We start from the raw sequence: 16355 nt of genomic DNA, 5'->3' as shown, positions 1-16355 counted from the left end.
GTAATTGGTTATGCTTGAACAAGAACCATTTTTATTGTTAAATATTTTAGATCAATGTAATGGTTAATATACAACTGAAGGTTTTCACAGCTGTTATACATAACTCGCTAAATCGTAGCTACAAGAATGTAAACAACTCGGTTTATTGATTGTTGGAAGCCAGAGGCAAGCCAGAGGCAAGCCAGAGGCAAGCCAGTCCTTACACTAACATGTTTCAACATTGGCTTGCCCTGGCTTCCATCCTCCCTCCCGGTAAGTGGCTTCTCACGGTGTTCAATGAGCTTTTCTTACTCTGTACATCAATCATTTGGAAAGATGTGCCGTTCTGGATAGTACAGTTCGACGTATTGAACTGTTTTTATCAAAACAGTTATGGTACTACAGTTCAACCACCATTGTTACTACATAACCACCATTACTACCATTCATCCAGTACAGTCATGTTACCTCTCTACTACCCTATAACTACAACTACCACCATTCATACTACAAAAGTACTACTGCCACCATTAGTACCATACAAGCTCCATTACCACCATTAGTACCATACAAGCTCCATTACCTACATTAGTACCATACAAGCTCCATTACCAACATTAATACCACAGAACCACTACTAGCACCATTAATACCAATACCACTATTAATACCACAGAACCACTACCAACACCATTACTGTCATACAACCACTACTACGACCATTACTATCATCACCCCCATTGCTACTACCTCTACCACCATTGCTGCTACCACCACTACCACCACCACAACAATCTGTTTCGAATAAATAGAAACAAGCCTGGGAAAGTTAATGGAGATACCAAAGCAGCGCTTCTCTCTCTCAGCTGACGGAGGATCGAGCCTGCACCACTCTTGATGAATGATTCATACGGGTTTAGTGTTTCTCGTAATTTTTTTTTATATTTTTGGATATCTTTATAAATATTAATTCTTAGTCATGTCCAGTTTTCCGTTGAAAACTTCAAGGAGAGACTCGGCTGGTTGCAGGCTGTGCGTGGTCAGGCTGTGACCGCTGTGTAGGCCTGCGAGCCGCAGCCAGCAACAACCTGAGGAATCAGATAATCATCTGGGATACTTGGCCTCAAGCCACACTGTGAGAACGGAAAAAAATCACTCTGGAAAACGGCCACAGGTATGAACGGAAGGCAGGTTGATCATGTACTCTCTGGCAGGTGGGTCGACTCGTTACTTCAAGTCCAGCTTTCCTCTGGCCGCTACTAGGCTTACTCTCTGACGCCTGCGTAAGCTTTATCATACCTATTCTTAAAACTATGTGTGCAAATTAGGGTGATGGGTATGTTGTGAAGTCAATGGTTTAGAAACCGATAAGTTGAATAGACACTTAATCAACATCTGAGAACCTTTACTGATAGACTGAACACGAACTCCAGACTGAGGGACGGATTACCTCAAGTTCCTCCTCATCTTCCACAGTTCTTCTCTGTATTAGACTGAAGAAGCCACTGACTGGCCAAACGTTTCCTCAGAAAAGGTTCTCAAATGTTGCATAAGTATCTTATCCTTCGATAAATGTGTTGCAACATATCTATAACGACAGGCTGGCTTGCAACTTAAAGCGGTGTACGTAGGAATATCAACGTTCTTAGAGATTAGGATATGTCCTGTCAGACTTAACCCGCAGTGGATATTATTTTGTTGCGCCACTAAACTATCCGTGTGTGTGGATTAATTTGCACATTAAATTCTGTCGATTTCAAGCAGAAATCGGCAGAATATAATGCCTGCAGAAACTCACACCCAGTAAGGTTGCAAGCCGCTTCTCTACGTACAGGATCCAAGGCCCTTTATAGTTGGAAATTACCAGCATACTGATTATTGTTTTTAAAGAGGAATCTGATAGCTTTATGCAGTCAAATTGTGAGCCTGGTTGCAGCTCTGTTACAAGTCAGCTCATTGTTGAGCTTAGTCATGGATCAGGCTATATCCAGGGCAGTAACCGGGATGCTCCAGGTATTACTGGGATGCTACACAAATATCGACTTAAACCATTGAATAGTCAGTGGTCTAAGTCAATGGTCTAGTCAGTGGTCTAAGTCAGTGATCTAAGTCAATGGCCTAAATCAATGGTCTAAGTCCAGGCCGGACCGTGAAGTCGCCATAATCTTGTTTCTCCTATATGCAGGTTGTTTCTGCTATGTGCGGGCTGTTCATACATCTCTCTCTTCCTGGGTCCCACTGTCAAGGTTTAGGACCCTCCTATCCTTTTCTGGTTTCTGGCTCAGTTCTGCTCACGTCTCTGGTCCACCTCGCTACCGGTCATTGCATATCTGGTAATAATCACCATAAGAAAAAAAATGTAACAAGCAAGAGGAGTCAATATCTTTATTGCAAAATGTGCAACGATCATTAGTAAAGCAAACCAGAGCAATAATCGCTATCTTTGATTGGCCTGGCAATATCCGACAGTCAAGGGACTGAGAAGAAACTCCTGGATCCGAATCTCATAAATGCTACGTTGCTCACACTACAAAATCACGTCGTCGTAAAACCCACTTGCCTCCGCTCCAAACAGATTCATACACGCTTGCTGAATGTCCAAGCCTCTTGCCTACAAAACTTCCGTCAACCCCTCCCTCCAACCTTTAACAGGGCGATCCCTACCCCGCTCTTTCTTTACTACAGATTTAGTCACCCTCAAAGTCATTCTATTTTGCTCCATCCTCTCTAAATGCCCAAACCACCTCAACAACCTCTCCTCAGCCCTCTGGACAATACTTTTAGTAACTCCGCACCTCCTCCTAATCTCCAGACTACGAATTCTATGCATTATATTCACACCACACATTGCCCTCAGACATGACATCTCAACTGCCTCAAGCTTTCTCCTTGTTGCAACATTCACAACCCATGCTTCACACACATATAAGAGCGTAGATATAAAAATACTCTAATACATTCCCTTCTTTGCTTCTATGGATAACATTCTTTGTCTGCAAGGACTCCTCAGTGCACCACTCGCCTTTTTCTTTTCGTCAGTTTTATGGTTCACCTCGTCTTTCATAGATCCATCTGCTGACACGTCCACTCCCAAATATCAGAACACATTCACTCTCTCCATAATCCTTCCAAGCTGATATCCAGTCTTCCATTACATAATTTTTTTTATCTTCAACATCTTGCTCATTCCTATGTTTACTTTTAATTTCCTTCTTTTACATACTCTCCCAAGTTAATCCAACATCCTTTGCAATTTCTCAGAATCTCCCAAAAGCACAGTGTCATCAGCAAAAGGCAACTGTGACACTTCCCACTTTGTATATGATTCTATATTTTTAACCCAACATCCGAGCATTCACTTCTCTTTCAACACCATCTATAAATATATTGAGCAACCATAGTGACATCACGCATCTCTGGAAAACATCTCCCTCCTACATACTCTAACCTGAGCCTCACTATCCTCGTTAAAACTCTTAACTGCTTTGAGAAATCTACCATCTATTCCATACATTTGCAACAACTGCCACATTGCTCGCCTATCATATGCCTTTTCTAACTCCACAAATGCAACGACAACATCCTTACCTACCCTTATATAAATATTGTTCACTTATATATGTCAGAGGGACAGATACTTAAAGTCGGGATCTTCCGGGCTGTGGTTCGTACGTTGAACTACGTGCGGCCAGCAGTAACAGCCTGGTTGATCAGACGCTGATCCACTGGGAGGCCTGATCGTGGATCGGGCCACGTGGGCATTGATCCCTGGAATACCCTCCAGGTAGACTCCGGGTAATAAAAACACTTGCTTGACACATCTCCTACCCTTCTTAAACCCTCCTTGTTCATCTATAATCCTGCTCTCCGTCTTACCCTTATTTCAACAATAGCTCTAACATATGATTTACCTAGTATACTCAACAGGCTTATTTCCTTATAAGTCTTACACTCTGGACTCTATTTTGTCCCCTTTGTCTTTTTTCAAAGAAACTATTCACACTGCCAATCCATAGGTACCTTCCCCTTTCATAAATTTACCCCCTTTTAACATTTCTGTCTTGAACACATCAATCCCTGTTGTTTTACCCTCTCTCGTTTTACCCACAGCCTCACGCACCTCCCCCACACTCGTATCTGGCTCCTCCTCACTCCTAAAAAATGTCAAACCTCCCTGGCCAATTGCCTTCCTTTCTTCCTCAACATTTAACAACTCAAATATTCCCACCATCTTCCCAATATCTCCTCAACTATTAACTCTCCTCTTCCGCGTTTAACTGTTAATTTCCTTTTTTTCCCAAGGTTTAACCTGTTAAATATCTCTATAAAAACTATCTTATTTTCAGCAATTTTTTTTATACAGAACTTTATCCATTCCCTATAATAATAATAATAATAATAATAATAATAATAATAATAATAATAATAATTGTATTATTATTATTCAGAGAAGTGATATTTAAATATATATTTTTAATAAAATTTGCTTTCTCAACGTCATTTTTAAGGGAATAATGTCTAAACGGATTTTTGAAAAAGCCTTTGATGCCCGGAGCTCGGTATTAACAGCTTTCGACCAAAAAAAATTAAATTAAAGAAAATGCTGGGCGAATATTGGAATTTCGAACGTGTATTTTAATACGCGCAGTAAAAACTGGTAGAGGACAGATTGATTACGAAGTGACCTGACCTGTGTAGACCTCGTGTGTACTCCAGGTCCGCCGAGCTCCTTCAATCTAAGTTCGAAATTCTGACACACACTGGCTAGGTTCTCATAAATCTTTTAAATTTCTCCCAACTTTAGGTAATAAGCTCGGCTCCGTGTGTGTGTGTGTGTGTGTGTGTGTGTGTGTGTGTGTGTGTGTGTGTGTGTGTGTGTGTGTGTGTGTGTGTGTGTGTGTGTGTGTTAGTGAATAAGATGCAGAGCAGAGCTTTCTCTCTCTCTCTCTCTCTCTCTCTCTCTCTCTCTCTCTCTCTCTCTCTCTCTCTCTCTCTCTCTCTCTCTCTCTCTCTCTCTCTTTCTCTAACACAGCTTTTATATTATTTAAACTAAGTTTTCATTCCTTGGGCGGCAGGACACAGATTTCTTTGCATATTTCTCTTTCGACCAGTCTCTGCCTTTGCCTGTAGTATAAGTGACAGTAGTATAAGTGACTACGTCTATTGTATAACAAAACAACAGACTACATCGTCCGCTGTAACCAGTCGTGCACCAGCAATAAGGCCAACAACAACGAAAATGGTTTGACAGCAATCAGTTCCTCAGCCATAATTCCTGAATACCGCGCCCGAATCAGAAGGTTGGAATACCGCTCTCAGGCCATGATGCGCAACTGTCGGAATCACCGAACTTCAGCCATAGGGTCGGAATCACCGAACCCCAGCCATAGGGTCGGAATCACCGAACCTCAGCCATAGGGTCATTAACGGTTTCTCCATTTGTACAGTCTCGAGTATCTACTGGATTATCTTATGACGGACTAGCTTCAGGTCTAATTCCTGACTATTATTATTATTATTATTTTTTAAAATAGGAACTAAATCCGTAAGGCTCATACATCGCTCTGGGGAGGGATGTGTACGAGGTTAAGAATGAGCGAGCGGTAGGGAATTGGGGACTAGTAAAGAGTCTAAGAGACAGTGTGTGTCAGAGAAGGGATTTAAGAGCAAGGAGGTCAGTAAGAGCGTATTAAGGCGGTTTAAAGGTAGAAAGTGTATTCTCTGTGCACCCTTATACCCAGGACTATATATTAACAATTCGATCCCGCGTGTCCAGTATATAAGCGCGAGAGTGTAGTCTCCTAAACCCGACAACGGCGAGATGACCAGAAAACAAGGCACCGTGGTGGTTCAGTGAGGACTAACGTTATCACCAGAGGTTGTGGAGGTGTGAGAGAACACTGCACTGGACTGAAGAAGTTACTGCGTGGCGAAACGTTTCCAGAATAAAGACACCTGAATGTTGTACAAGTGTATCATATATTACAGAAAAGAATACCCCTACGGGAAATCTGGAAGTCTTGAATAGCTGACTAAGCGACTGAATCTACATTGTCATTGCCTTGAACATAGGCATGTCCAGGAAGCCAGCAAAAAAAAAAAAAAAAAAAAAATGTGTGTTTACTAGGACTACGACTCAGACAAAGCTGTGCGATTATTATTGTCGTTCGTATAAAGAGATGGGATGAGGGGAATCGAATTTCTGGATGATAGCAGTGATACTTGGATATACGTTAACTCCACTATGAAAATACTAGCTAATCCTAATAGATAACCTCAGATTATTCGTTTAGGAAAGATAACCGCAACACCATAGGTGTAATTTATTCCTAACGAAAGAGCACAAAATCTTGAGACGATTTTTGCTTATCCGAATAATGACGACAATTTTGTGTATGCATAGGACACACCATAGTGTCCCTCTGATCGCACTCAGATTACATAAAAATATACTCGTGGAAAGTTACAGGCATCTTAAATTCCAAAACGAGTCAACAACGGCCCTGCTACTGTTTCTTAAGATGAACTTAAAAATAAAGGGATGAATATCTGCGCTAAATAGATCGAACAACTCCAAGAATGGTAGATGCTTGATCCTCCGTCTGCGTACCACCAGATAGACAAGCTACCATTCAGAATACCTTTTAATGTCTCAGAAAGTCGCTAAGAAGCTCAGGATGAAGAAGACGTTATTATCTTTGGATTGCTACCCTGGCACGGTGCAACGGGAGTGAGTTTGGACGAGTCAAACTCAACTAGGAGGAATATTTCCCGTTTTTTACCCCCGGGAATTAAAGATCTCGGATAATATTAGGACAGATTGGTACTGATGATTCTGCTGTAACTGTCGAGTTTGTCTCTCTCTCTCTGATCCTATTTAGACAGTCAAATAAATCCTCGAAATTATTTTCTAACAAATAATCTTTTCAACAAAATGGAATCACGTGTAAATGCTATTCTCTATATTCTGTAGCGTGAGCATCCCTCCGTCAGGTGTTCCAGAGTGAAGATGTGTGATCACTGACAGGTGCTCCAGAGTGAATCTGTGTGATCACTGACATGTGCTCCAGAGTGAAGCTATGTGATCATTGACATGTGCTCCAGAGTGAAGCTGTGTGATCATTGACATGTGCTCCATAGTGAATCTGTGTGATCACTGACATGTGCTCCAGAGTGAAGCTGTGTGATCACTGACATGTGCTATGTTAGATATGAGAAAAGGAAAGATAAGTGGGGCGAGTTCTGTGCCTTGAGAAACAGAATTTTTCACTATGGCATATTTAATGTGTAGCAAGCAAATGTTAACTTGATATAATGTAGGATCGCAGACATCATTCCTCTGTCGTAAAGACAGACACCTTAAACAGTGGCAGTTTTGACATATTTATGTCTTCCGCTCGCAGTGGCTTCTCGCTTGGTGTCCGAGCTGCAGAATTATCGATCGATTTAATCAGTTTATAAATTTTCCACTGTGGCATGTTATAAATGTTTATTATTTTAATGGATAGAGGACAATATATCAGGAATATAACTGGAAGGTGTTCCGGGGACCAACGCCTCCGCGGACCGGTCCATGACCGTGAAATGTGCTACGTATCATATCTGAGAAATCTACATAGATGTTTATGGGAGTTAAGTGGATAAGTTGGGTGTTATGTGTTGGAAGGTACAACAAATGTTAACTTGAGAAAAACACTCAGGTCTGTAAAGAATGAACTTGGTGGCACACTTCCGGCGATATTTAAAGGTCAGCTCTCAAGCATGCTGGCACTGGTGGTGGCACGGGCATGTCTCTGAATTATGAGGCATGGCCCTGAGGGTAAATACTGAAGCAGCAGTCATGCCCTGGCACTGTCATCTCACACAGTGAGCGTGGACAAGTCACTGTTATAACAGTCATGTCCTGGCCCTGTCATCTCACACAGTGATCCTGGAGAAGTCACTGTTATAACAGTCATGTCCTGGCCCTGTCATCTCACACAGTGATCCTGGAGAAGTCACTGTTATAACAATCATGTCCTGGCCCTGTCATCTCACACAGTGATCCTGGAGAAGTCACTGTTATAACAGTCATGTCCTGGCCCTGTCATCTCACACAGTGATCCTGGAGAAGTCACTGTTATAACAATCATGTCCTGGCCCTGTCATCTCACACAGTGATCCTGGAGAAGTCACTGTTATAACAGTAATGTCCTGGCCCTGTCATCTCACACAGTGATCCTGGAGAAGTCACTGTTATAAGTCATGTCCTGGCACTGTCATCTCACACAGTGATCCTGGAGAAGTCACTGTTATAACAGTCATGTCCTGGCACTGTCATCTCACACAGTGATCCTGGAGAAGTCACTGTTATAAGTCATGTCCTGGCCCTGTCATCTCACAGTGATCCTGGAGAAGTCACTGTTACAGCACTAGTCATGTCCTGGCACTGTCATCTCACACAGTGATCCTGGAGAAGTCACTGTTACAGCACTAGTCATGTCCTGGCACTGTCATCTCACACAGTGATCCTGGAGAAGTCACTGTTACAGCACTAGCCATGTCCTGGCACTGTCATCTCACACAGTGATCCTGGAGAAGTCACTGTTATAAGTCATGTCCTGGCACTGTCATCTCACACAGTGATCCTGGAGAAGTCACTGTTATAACAGTCATGTCCTGGTCCTGTCATCTCACACAGTGATCCTGGAGAAGTCACTGTTATAACAGTCATGTCTTGGCCCTGTCATCTCACTCAGTGATCCTGGAGAAGTCACTGTTTTAAGTCATGTCCTGGTCCTGTCATCTCACACAGTGATCCTGGAGAAGTCACTGTTATAACAGTCATGTCCTGGTCCTGTCATCTCACACAGTGATCCTGGAGAAGTCACTGTTATAACAGTCATGTCCTGGCCCTGTCATCTCACACAGTGATCCTGGAGAAGTCACTGTTATAACAGTCATGTCCTGGTCCTGTCATCTCACACAGTGATCCTGGAGAAGTCACTGTTATAACAGTCATGTCTTGGCCCTGTCATCTCACACAGTGATCCTGGAGAAGTCACTGTTATAACAGTCATGTTCTGGCCCTGTCATCTCTCACAGTGATCCTGGAGAAGTCACTGTTATAACAGTCATGTCCTGGTCCTGTCATCTCACACAGTGATCCTGGAGAAGTCACTGTTATAACAGTCATGTCCTGGTCCTGTCATCTCACACAGTGATCCTGGAGAAGTCACTGTTATAACAGTCATGTCCTGGTCCTGTCATCTCACACAGTGATCCTGGAGAAGTCACTGTTATAAGTCATGTCCTGGCCCTGTCATCTCACACAGTGATCCTGGAGAAGTCACTGTTATAACAGTCATGTTCTGGCCCTGTCATCTCATATGAATCTGATTCCCACTTTAGTGAAAGAGCATCTCTTAAATTAAGAAGAGCAGTGACAGTAAGAGCAGAAGAAGCTCTTACTGTCACTATTCTGCTCTGCGTAGAGCTTTATCAAATCATTCACTTAATAAAGCTCTACACAGAAAACATGTCGAAGGAATCGATCGCTCTGGGATGAGTTTAGTAATTAATTTGCGTGAATTATTTTGCTTAGTTCAAGATATACTTTAAGAAATGGTATCATAGAATACTTTGTGGGAATATTGTTTGCATCATCGGATTATATTCTGATTCAATTATAATCTTAACAGTTGACCTGTTGCCGTATTAACGGTACTCAAGTACTGTTGGAAGCTATTAAAGTGGGTTGAATAGCAACTGCTGGGACTGACCACAGAATTCTCTTGAACACTCGGTAGCTAAATCAGGATAATCGTGTATTTGCCAATGCAGGGCCGATCGCAAGTACTTCGTACGTACGTACGCGCGCGCGCGCGCACACACACACACACACACACACACACACACACACACACACACACACACACACACACACACACACACACACACACACACACACACACACACACACACACAGAGAGAGAGAGAGAGAGGGAAAGGGAAAGGGAGAGGGAGGTCTCAGGTACACGAGCGTACAGCTCGAAGCTAAAAACTCAGGGTCACGGGGCTGTCACGAAATACGTCTTTAGCCATCGTGTGGCCAGGAAGTGGAACGACCTAGACAGCGAGGTAGTGGAGGCAAGATCCGTATATAGATTTAAGAATAAGTATGATAGGGCTAACGCAGCCAGTAGTGTGTGAAGCCGGTTGCTACCAGCGGAGAGGTGAGACCAGGAGCTGAGGTTTGACCCCTGCAACCACAAATAGGTTGCAGGGAATACACACGCATATACGCTGGAATATGTTCCAAACAAATGCGAGGTAATGAGGCGCGGAGTGACAGGAAGAAGACCTGAGATGGAGTATAACTTCTGGGGAAAAGGGATAGAAGGGAAGAAACTGCATACATATCAACAACAAAACAACCTGGACGTCTGCATGCCGACAAACGCACCAGAGGTACACACAGACTTGGCAACACGCAGGACTGACATCTCTGAGAATCAGAACTCTGTCTTTCATGACACTATATAAAACGGTGATGGGCCTGACGCATATATAATCCTGAAGGATTCCTTGTTTAAGTTCCTGCTTGTTTTGACACTTGTTAATCTTGCACTTTCTGCTTAAAGTTATGCGCTTGCTCGTGTGTGTGTGTGTGTGTGTATGCGCACCTATATGAGGTAGCAGGGGTCGAGTCATAGCTTCTGGCTCCGCCTCTTTGCTGGTCGCTACTTGGTTCTCTTGATTTCGACAAGAGCCTTGTCGTACCTCTTCTTAAAGCTGTGTATTGCACTTCAATTTCTTAATGTACTTGGCCTGGTGTAGGTTGCATTCTTTTGTGCCGTGATGACTCCTTACTCAGGTGTCGAAACACTATTCTTATGTATGTCAGGCGCCCATATACAGCAGCAGTTAATTGGTTCATGTGCGCCTCAGATGATATGCTCGGTATGATACTCACCCCAAGGCCCTCCTTGAATGAGGTTTGGAGCCTTTGCCCTCCCTCTAGAGTCTGTATTCCCTTTGCTGTCTTCTCTGACATTTCCCATGTTTCGTAACTTTACACTTGGTGAGGTTAAACTCCAGGAGAGACTTGTCAGACCAGGCCTCTAGCCTGTACAGATCCCTTTGTAGTCTTTCTTGGTCGTCGTTCGCTTGTGTTCTCATTAGTTTCGCGTCGTCTATCTCCCCTGTCATGTCATTCACGTATACAAGAAACAGCACCGGCTGTGGAACCCCACTCGTCACTCGCACTCCGAAAACTCGTCATGGACCATCACTCTTTTTCCTTCCTATAAAGATCCCTTGCAGTATTTTTCCTGCTATTCCTGCCTTCTCCTTGAAGTATCGTACAAGTCTTTTGTGCAGTACTGTTTCAAAAGCCGTTTTAGCATCCAGACTGTGATGGATATGTGGGGCAACGGGCCTCCAACAGCAACAGCCTGGTTGACCAGGCAAGCACCAGACGAATCTGGCCCATGGCCGAGCTCCGAGAGTAGTGAAACTCTCGAAACTCTTCAAAGGTAAGAAAATGCAATCTACCCATCCCTCACTCTCCTGTCTTACTCCTGTTACCTTGTCATAGAACTCCAGTAGGTCTGTGATACAGGGTTTTCCGTCCCTGAAGGCGTGCTAATTGCCATGTATGAACCAACTCCTTTATAGGTGCTCCAATACTCTTCTCCAGATCATCTTCTCCATGACATTATATACTTTACGTGTCAGTGACACTAGTCTGTAGTTTAATGCTGCCTGTCTCTCTCTTAAAAACTGTGACTACATTTGCCGTCTTCTACACCTCTGGTAGTTGCCCTGTTTCGATAGAATTACTGAAGAGTGTTGCTAATGGCACACACATTGCTGTTTCTTCCTCTCTTAGAACCCAAGGAAAGATATTATCTGAGTCCACTGCCTTCAAGGTATCTAACTTACATAGTAGTTTCTTCCCTTCTCAGTGGTTGTGTGCCTCGAGTCTAACACTTGCTGCCGTATATTGCTCCTCCACCTCCCTCGATTTGCTGGGAGCCTTTCAAAATACTTCCCTCAGTATTGTTCTGAATTCTTTACAGACTTCCTGGTCATTTCTTGTGAACTCGCCACCTTCCTCCTTCAGTCTGACTACCTGGTTCCCGACTCTTGTTTTCCTCCTGATGTGACTATATAATAACTTTGGGTCAGATTTGGCTTTTGATGTTATGTCATTCTCGTATTGTCGCTGGACCGCCCTTCTTATCCATACACACTGGTTTATGGCTTTGAGACCAGTCTCTCCTGGTTCCCAATCTCTAGACCAGTCTGTTCTTGTTCCTTGGCTCACTACCAGTCTCTCCTTGTTCCCTGTCTCATTACCTGTCTCTCCTTGTTTCCTGTCTCACTACCTGCCTCTCCTTGTTCCCTGTTTCATTACCTGTCTCCCTTGTTTTCTGTCTCACTACCTGTCTCTCCTTGTTCCCTGTCTCACTACCAGTCTCTCCTTGTTCCCTGTCTCACAACCAGTTTCTCCTTGTTCCCTGTCTCAAAACCAGTCTCCCCTTGTTCCCTGTCTCACACCCAGTTTCTTTTTGTTCTCTGTCTCACTACCAGTTTCTCCTTGTTCCATGTCTTACTACCAGTTTCTCCTTGTTCCCTGTCTCACTACCTGTCTCTCCTTGTTCCCTGTCTCACAACCAGTCTCTCCTTGTTCCCTGTCTCACAACCAGTCTCTCCTTGTTCCCTGTCTCACAACCAGTCTCCCATTGTTCCCTGTCTCACTGCCAGTCTGTCTTTGTTCCCTGTCTCACTACCAGTTTCTCCTTGTTCCCTGTCTCACTACCAGTTTCTCCTTGTTCCCTGTCTCACTACCAGTTTCTCCTTGTTCCCTGTCTCACTACCAGTTTCTCCTTGTTCCCTGTCTCACTACCAGTCTCCTTGTTCCCTGTCTCACTACCAGTTTCTCCTTGTTCCCTGTCTCACTACCAGTTTCTCCTTGTTCCCTGTCTCACTACCAGTTTCTCCTTGTTCCCTGTCTCACTACCAGTTTCTCCTTGTTCCCTGTCTCACTACCAGTTTCTCCTTGTTCCCTGTCTCACTACAAGTCTCTCCTTGTTCCGTGTCTCACTACCAGTCTCTCCTTGTTCCCTGTCTCACTACCAGTCTCTCCTTGCTCCCTGTCTCACTACCAGTCTTTCCTTGTTCCCTGTCTCACTACCAGTCTCTCCTTGTTCCGTATCTCACTACCAGTCTCTCCTTGTTCCCTGTCTCACTACCAGTCTCTCCTTGTTCCCTGTCTCACTACGTCTCTCCTTGTTCCCTGTCTCACTACCAGTCTCTCCTTGTTCCCTGTCTCAGTACCAGTCTCTCCTTGTTCCCTGTCTCACTACCAGTCTCTCCTTGCTCCCTGTCTCACTACCAGTCTTTCCTTGTTCCCTGTCTCACTACCAGTCTCTCCTTGTTCCCTGTCTCACTACCAGTCTCTCCTTGTTCCCTGTCTCACTACCAGTCTCTCCTTGTTCCCTGTCTCACTACGTCTCTCATTGTTCCTTGTCTCACTACCAGTCTCTCCTTGTTCCCTGTCTCACTACCAGTCTCTCCTTGTTCCCTGTCTCACTACCAGTCTCCTTGTTCCCTGTCTCACTACCAGTTTCTCCTTGTTCCCTGTCTCACTACCAGTCTCTCCTTGTTCCCTGTCTCACTACCAGTCTCTCCTTGTTCCCTGTCTCACTACCAGTTTCTCCTTGTTCCCTGTCTCACTACCAGTCTCTCCTTGTTCCCGGTCTCACTACCAGTCTCTCCTTGTTCCCTGTCTCACTACCAGTCTCTCCTTGTTCCCTGTCTCACTACCAGTTTCTCCTTGTTCCCTGTCTCACTACCAGTCTCTCCTTGTTCCCTGTCTCACTACCAGTCTCTCCTTGCTCCCTGTCTCACTACCAGTCTCTCCTTGTTCCCTGTCTCACTACCAGTCTCTCCTTGTTCCCTGTCTCACTACCAGTCTCTCCTTGTTCCCTGTCTCACTACCAGTCTCTCCTTGTTCCCTGTCTCACTACGTCTCTCCTTGTTCCCTGTCTCACTACCAGTCTCTCCTTGTTCCCTGTCTCACTACCAGTCTCTCCTTGTTCCCTGTCTCACTACCAGTCTCTCCTTGTTCCCTGTCTCACTACCAGTCTTTCCTTGTTCCCTGTCTCACTACCAGTCTTTCCTTGTTCCCTGTCTCACTAACAGTCTCTCCTTGCTCCCTGTCTCACTACGTTTCTCCTTGTTCCCTGTCTCACTACCAGTCTTTCCTTGTTCCCTGTCTCACTACCAGTCTCTCCTTGTTCCCTGTATCACTACCAGTCTCTCCTTGTTCCCTGTCTCACTACCAGTCTCTCCTTGTTCCCTGTCTCACTACCAGTCTTTCCTTGTTCCCTGTCTCACTACCAGTCTTTCCTTGTTCCCTGTCTCACTAACAGTCTCTCCTTGCTCCCTGTCTCACTACGTTTCTCCTTGTTCCCTGTCTCACTACCAGTCTTTCCTTGTTCCCTGTCTCACTACCAGTCTCTCCTTGTTCCCTGTCTCACTACCAGTCTCTCCTTGTTCCCTGTCTCACTACCAGTCTCTCCTTGTTCCCTGTCTCACTACCAGTCTCTCCTTGTTCCCTGTCTCACTACCAGTCTCTCCTTGTTCCCTGTCTCACTACCAGTCTCTCCTTGTTCCCTGTCTCACTACCAGTCTCTCCTTGTTCCCTGTCTCACTACCAGTTTCTCCTTGTTCCCTGTCTCACTACCAGTCTCTCCTTGTTCCCTGTCTCACTACCAGTTTCTCCTTGTTCCCTGTCTCACTACCAGTCTCTCCTTGTTCCCTGTCTCACTACCAGTCTCTCCTTGTTCCCTGTCTCACTACCAGTCTCTCCTTGTTCCCTGTCTCACTACGTTTCTCCTTGTTCCCTGTCTCACTACGTTTCTCCTTGTTCCCTGTCTCACTACCAGTCTCCTTGTTCCCTGTCTCACTACCAGTTTCTCCTTGTTCCCTGTCTCACTACCAGTCTCTCCTTGTTCCCTGTCTCACTACCAGTCTCTCCTTGTTCCCTGTCTTACTACGTTTCTCCTTGTTCCCTGTCTCACTACCAGTCTCTCCTTGTTCCCTGTCTTACTACGTTTCTCCTTGTTCCCAGTCTTACGGTTATTCTGTTATTGTGACTTCATCTTGTTCACTGTGTTAATTATTCTGTTGTTAATATGTAAAAATCACCACGTTCGTAGAGTCCTGATGCAGGTAGAGTCCTGATGCAGGTAGAGTCTTAATGCAGGTAGAGTCCTGATGCAGGTAGAGTCTTAATGCAGGTAGAGTCCTGATGCAGGTAGAGTCTTAATGCAGGTAGAGTCCTGATGCAGGTAGAGTCTTAATGTAGGTAGAGTCCTGATGCAGGTAGAGTCCTGATGCAGGTAGAGTCCTGATGCAGGTAGAGTCCTGATGCAGGTAGAGTCTTAATGCAGGTAGAGTCCTGATGCAGGTAGAGTCTTAATGCAGGTAGAGTCCTGATGCAGGTAGAGTCTTAATGCAGGTAGAGTCCTGATGCAGGTAGAGTCCTGATGCAGGTAGAGTCTTAATGCAGGTAGAGTCCTGATGCAGGTAGAGTCTTAATGCAGGTAGAGTCCTGATGCAGGTAGAGTCTTAATGCAGGTAGAGTCCTGATGCAGGTAGAGTCCTGATGCAGGTAGAGTCCTAATGCAGGTAGAGTCCTGATGCAGGTTCCAGGCACCAAACATGCTTCTTACAAACTCCGGATCTGCCAGTCTGTTGATGCACAAAGGCTAGCGAGCGCCGCTAGCAGCAACAGCCTGGTTGAAGAACCAACCAATAAGGATACGTGCCCTTAGGCCAGGTTGCAAAGGCACACACCTCTTGAAACCTGCCTCAGGCATGCTACGGGTATAACCATGTTTGCGACACATTGTCCAGGGGTCAGAAGAATGTGACTTTGGGGTGTTCCTGACAACACTGTAATCATGACACGATTGTAAACAAGCCACGGAACGAGTGGAATTTGAACCCATGGCGAGTTTTACGCCTCACTTGCCATGGGATCCAACCTCACCCGTTCCGTGGCATGTAATCCACTACTGTTTGGGACCCGGCTTTCTGCTAGATTTTCTCTTCTGGACAAGCCAATGACTGTCGTACAGGTTCGTATCCCTCATTGGCTACTTACTACTGAACCAACCAGTCACCGACGTAGTTTAGCCGATGGACATAGATTAGCCAGTCAAGAGTTAGAAATTCGCTTCTATTTCTCATTGGATGATAGATTTGGCTGCTTGTTTTCTCTTTACTGAACTGTTGCAGCAGCGAATCAGCGTTGAGATAAAAGCTTTTATTTCCTGAAGCAGCCAATCAGCTGCAGGATGTGGCCCTTATCATATATCTTC

General features: G+C 44.7%; 1 protein-coding gene across 5 annotated transcripts in view; it reads left to right on the top strand.

Moving 5' to 3' along the window:
- Pde11 (Phosphodiesterase 11) overlaps window positions 1-16355 on the top strand; it is a 580189-nt gene that overhangs the window by 283094 nt on the left and 280740 nt on the right. The window lies entirely within an intron of this gene.

Source organism: Cherax quadricarinatus, chromosome 70 (genome assembly GCF_038502225.1).
Source record: "Cherax quadricarinatus isolate ZL_2023a chromosome 70, ASM3850222v1, whole genome shotgun sequence".
NCBI classification, from domain to species: Eukaryota; Metazoa; Arthropoda; class Malacostraca; order Decapoda; family Parastacidae; genus Cherax; species Cherax quadricarinatus.
The sequence above is the reverse complement of the archived record's forward strand: the minus strand, read 5'-3'. Positions and strand labels throughout refer to the sequence as shown.